Source organism: Mus pahari, chromosome 1, assembly GCF_900095145.1.
Source record: "Mus pahari chromosome 1, PAHARI_EIJ_v1.1, whole genome shotgun sequence".
NCBI classification, from domain to species: domain Eukaryota; kingdom Metazoa; phylum Chordata; class Mammalia; order Rodentia; family Muridae; genus Mus; species Mus pahari.
In genome coordinates this window covers 93,471,615-93,477,347 of record NC_034590.1, presented here as the reverse complement: position 1 = coordinate 93,477,347, position 5,733 = coordinate 93,471,615, and the positions used below count along the sequence as shown (strand labels likewise).

At 41.2% G+C, this 5,733-nt stretch overlaps 1 pseudogene; it reads left to right on the top strand.

Annotated features, from left to right (window-relative positions):
* Positions 1-4,909: 4,909 nt before the first annotated feature.
* On the top strand, positions 4,910-5,015 carry LOC115062959 (annotated as a pseudogene).
* Positions 5,016-5,733: the final 718 nt, after the last annotated feature.

Genomic DNA, 5,733 nt, shown 5'->3' with positions numbered 1-5,733 from the left:
TTGTTTCTTATCTCCTTGTACAAAGCTCAAGTCTAAGTGGATCAAAGAACTCATAAAAACCAGAGACACCGAAAGTTATAGAGGAGAAAGTGGGAAAGAGCTTTGAACATATGGACACAGGAGAAAAATTACTGAACAGAATGCCAATGGCTTGTACTGTAAGATCAAGAATTAACAAATGGGATCTCATAAAATTGCAAAGCTTCTGTAAGGCAATAAGACAAAAAGGCAGCCAACAGATTGGGAAAAGATCTTTACCAACCCTATATCAGATAGAGGGCTAATATCCATTATATACAAAGAACTCAAGAAGTTAGACTCCAGAAAAATCAAGTAGCCCTATTAAAAATAGGGTACAGAACAAAACAAAGAATTCTCAACTGAGGAATACCAAATGGCTGAGAAGCACCTAAGAAAATGTTCAACATCCTTAATCATCAAGGAAATGCAAATCAAAACAACCCTCAGATTCCACTTCACACCAGTCAGAATGGCTAAGATCAAAAACTCTGGTGACAGCAGATGCTGGCAAGGATGTGGAAGAAGAGGAATACTCACTCCTCCATTGTTGGTGGGATTGCAAGCTGGTACAACCACTCTGGAAATCAGTTTGGCAGTTCCTCAGAAAATTGGACACAGTACTACCGGAGGATCCAGCAATACCACTCCTGGGCATATACCCAGAAGATGCTCCAACATGTAACAAGGACACATGCTCCATTATATTCATAGCAGCTGTATTTATAGTAGCCAGAAGCTGAAAAGAACCCAGATGTCCCTCAACAGAGGAATGGATACAGAAAATGTGGTACATTTACACAATGGAGTACTATGCAAAAAGTTCTATTTTTAACAAAAGGAAAAAAATCATTTTTTTCTGGCTGAGACAATGGTTAAGTCAGTGGAGTGTTTCTGTGCAAGCCTGAGGACATGGTTTTGTTTCCCAGCACCTATGTAGAAAGATGAGCATGTAGGGCCCATGTCATGGGAGTCAGGGTGTTCCAAAGAAACACGAGAGACCTTCTTGTTGCAAAAGCACGAGGCAGCTTTAATGGCAGAGCTCCAGGCCAATATGTGCCTCACACAGGAGACAGAGGAATCGATCCCGAGGCTCAAAAGCTAGGGGTTTTTATAGGGAGTTATAGGGAGAGGGATGGGGGATTTTGGGGGAACTTGGCGCAGCTTCACACAATTGGCTTGATTATAAATCAGTAGAATAATACATGCAGTTTATAGCGTCAGCAATTCCAGGGAGGGGTCCAGGGCCAGCCGTTTGGTTGGGTCAGCGTGACCCAGGCCGCCAGATGGCCAATGAGTCAATCAAAAAATAACCCGAAACAGTTCCTGTGTTTATGTCTATCCTTGGGGCCACCCATCTTCAGGAATGTCCAAACAAGGGGCTCTCCTGGACATGCCTAGACTTGTTATTGTAAGAGCTTCAGCTAGGCCTTCAGGGCCTGTCAGGACATGCTGGACTTGCCTCAGGCCTTCAAGTTCCTAATATTGCCCTATTNGTCTCATGTTATACTTTTGACTATAAGTTCTTTGCTTTTCTTGAATTCCATTCCTTTCAAGCACAGCCACCCATGCCTGTAAGTCCAGTGCTCACTGGAAGATCTCTGGAATTTCCTGGCCTGGCTGTCTTGTTTAATTGATGAGCTCCAGCTTCAGGGAGGGACTCTGTCTCAAAATGTAAGGTGGCATGTAACTAAGACAACTGAGGTCAACCTCTGGCCTCCACACAAGAGCTTGTTCACCCATACATTTTCGTATAAACTGTACACATATTCACACACACACACACACACACACACACACACACACACACCAGTTTTCCAAATGTATATAAAGAAATGGAGCACTGCAGAACAGTCTCAATGGAGAAGGTGGTACTTGGGCTTCTATTAAGTTGGATATGAAAACAGTCAAAGTGCCTGAGTTCTTACACATGCAGCTCAAAAATAGTCCTTCACCATCTCTGGCAGGTGAGATACAGCAAGTCCTCTTCCACAGTGCAGGTTGGCTTCACATTGAGGATCTGTCTGTGTTGTAGAATCACCATCATTTTTACTGAAACTTGACCCTACACTTCTGCATTTGCTGTTCTTTCTCCTGCTGTTATCCTCAGGACAATGTGTTTTGGATGTGACTTCTCACTTCATCATCACTGGATGTGGCTATAACATCTGTGTTGCTCAAGGTCCCAGCCATATCTTAGATCATTTTGGTTTTGTTTGTTTGTTTGTTTGTTTGTTTGTTTCTTGAGAAAGGGTTTCTCTGTGTAGCCCTGGCTGTCCTGGAACTCACTCTGTAGACCAGGCTGGCCTCAAACTCAACATATCCTAGATCTTTACAGTACACTGAGTGTATCATACTTTCAGACTATCACACAAAGGACCCTCTGGGAAAATCCTCTCAATTGGCTTTGCTCCCAACATCTCCTTCTACATCAGTGTGTGCTCATTTTTCTCTTCATGAGAAGCATGTGAAGGGAAGTATTCCAACTCCCTTCTCTTATATAAAGATATGTGATCTGATTCCCCCCTCCAATGATTAAAGTCTGATAGAAGCAAAGGGAAATATGTCTGCAGATGTCTCCTGCAACCGAAGGTGTTTAGAAATATAACTTGTTTGTCTTTTACACTTCTCTTAGAACTCCTTCTAAATTATATTTTGGTGCATCAAGCCCATAAAGTATGAGTTTTCCCAAATCCTCTCTTATGTACATCAAATTTAAAGAATATTTTACTCCCTCTTTTTCTTCTTCTCTCTCTGCCAGAAGAATGCCCCCACTGTTGGCATGACCCCACAATCTTGACAATGTATATCGTGTGCCACCATTTCTTTTTCTATGTGTCTCCTTAGCTGTGCTTGTTTTCCATGGCATTAAAACAGATTAAAGTAGAATGGAAAGATCTTTCCTTGCCACTTTGGAGAGAAGCTCATCCATGGGCTAAGACATCACTGCAGCTGCTGATGGTTGCCCTGACTAGTGTAGAGCTGAAGCCAGAAGGCAGGATTGGTGCAAGTTTTAATACTAGAGAAGTTCTTCTTAGCATTGGGTCTGATAGACAGCTAGGCTCTTGATTTTGACTAGTTTATCTTCAGTGCCCCATTATTTCATTTTATTTTCATCAAATGGGGAAAAATCATGGTTCTAGTTAGGGAGATGTTATGGGCCTGGTATTGGGCTTGCCCAGATCTAGTGAACTGCTGAAATCCCTCTAGACACAGTAACTTCTTTTCTCCACAATCATCCTTTCCCCCACAGAATCTGTCACTGGTTACCCAGGGGATCCTATCTCACACATCTCTGGACTGTAGAAAACCCTTTGCTGATTCTCATGCAATATCCTTGATTCCCTTCCTCCATCACACACTCTTTCCCTTCCCAATTCACAACTGAACCATCTGTTACCTGAACGCCACAGGCATTTATTTTATAAAGAACAGAAGTTTATTTGGCACATAATTCTGGAGGCTGGGAAGTCCAAGAACATGGTAGCACATCTGTTCAGCATGTGTGACAGCTTTGTGCCAAGACAATATAGGCTACCAAGACAACATGCTTCTTTCAAAGCCATTTCTGTAATTGTGAGTGCTCCATTCCCATGACCTTGTCTATCTCTAATTAACACCCAAAGACCCATGATTTTGGAAATTATGTTCTACTATGTGTTTTCTTTTAAGCTTCCAGACCTTAGCACCCTGGCTAACTGATGGAAGTGCCCTCAACAACTGTCTCATCTGTGTTAACTTTATACTTATGTTTGTTTCCTCCTCTTTTTTCTTTTAGTTCAAAAAGAAAATATTTCCATTGGAATTACATAATGAGGTTGACCCAGTTGTTTTTCTTTGTTCATCCCTTGTCCATTTTCCTATTTACCTACAACACTTTTTAAACAAGAGACCTTTCATTCTCTGTCATAGGAATAAGACTTTAGAGAGACCCAGGCTAATTGCCTGTGTCCTTTTCTTCCAAAATAGAAACCTACTGAGAAACAGACACAAGGGTCAGACACTGTTGTGACCTCATAGGAAGGAGGGACATACATGCTATCATCGAGGTCAACTCAAGAGACAGCTGTAAGACTAAAAGCTAAGTTAACTCCTCAGGGGATGGAGGCAGGAAACATGCATGAGGTACAGCAAACCAAGCCATGAAGAATTTGTACTTCGGCAGTCAAGAGGGCAAGATAATCATCGGGTATGTGCTATATGTGAGGAAGAAGGGCAAAAGCAATAGGGAAGAAAACCACAGAGTTGAAGCAGATCAGACTCTTGAAGAAAGTACAGATTCAATAGAGTATGAAGAAGGTAGGAAATGAAGCTGGCAGCTCAAAAAAAAGGAAACATGAATAAGGCAATACAACGAGAGCACTAATAAAATTGATGACACAGGAATTGTTGGTATAGAAATCATAAAACATAGGCCTGAGGAGATGGCTCAGTAGGTTTCTTGGGGTCATGGTATTTTATGACAGTGATAGAAAAGTAACTAATGCAGATCCTCAGAACAAAGGTAATGAGTGGCCTGAATCCATTGGCATCTGCAATTCTAGTACTGAGGATATGGAGACTAGAGGATCCCTGATGTTCACTTGACAGCCAGCTTAGCTGAATCAGTGAGTTTTAAGTTAAATGAGAGTCCCTGTGCCCAGAAATTGTGGAGAATGATTGAAGAAGATACCCAGGGTTGACCTCTGACCTCCATGTCCATGCATACACCTATACATATGTATATGCACACACACACACACACACACACACACACACACACATACACCACATATAAGTTTCAGGCCAGCCAGGGCTATACAGAGTGTCTGTTTCTCAAAATGATAATACCAAGAAAAAAATTGTGTGAGGATTAATAAATAATTCCAAGAGTTTTTTTTCAAAGGAAAGAATAGTGTCTATGCCTTTTGGCTAAGATCAAGTGTAGTGTCTGTTCTTATCAGCTTAATATCTGATGTGTTTTTTATCCAGAGAAATAGCAACAAGGAAAAATGAAATGGAAGAGAGATAGAATGGTTAGAACTAGTGAAGGGAAGAGAGACTAAGCTCTTACAAGGGAAAACTAAAAATACATAAAAAGGAAACTTATTAAGGATACATTTTGCAGAATGCTCAATACTTTCCAGGTTTGGAATATGTGTTGGAGATAAATAGCTGTTTAAAGCATAGCCTCCACCCACAAGGAATAGAAGTTCTAATGAAGCATTTCTATTTTGTGTATATAATTGCATGGTAAAACACAACTCAAATAGAGAGTGGTATAACAGCAAAGAGTCAAATGCAGGGAAATAACAAGGTTGGAAAACAAGCCGTGACTGGGTACAGAATTGTCAAGGATTTTTATTATATGACACCCAGCTCAAAACCTGGAACAGAAATTTTCCAGACAGGGTGTTTGGAAAAGCAGCTGGGTAGAAAAGTCAACTTATGTAAGGACCTCAAGCCAGGAAGGAGTATGCTCAGGGTCATGTAAATAGGTCAGCAGGGCTGGAGCAAACAAAGGAATCAGAGATCTAAGGACATCAGGCAGGGTGACCAATAGTCCTCAGATGGCCAGAACGTGGAAGATGAGTCCTGGAATTCATTCTGGGTTTGAATTTTAAAATTCAAGCACTCGGATAAACTTGTTGGTTTGTTCATTGTGTTGCTGAGACCTTTCATGACAGTGACCAGTATTTGAGAAAATAAGTTCAAGAAGGAGAGCGTTATTACAGA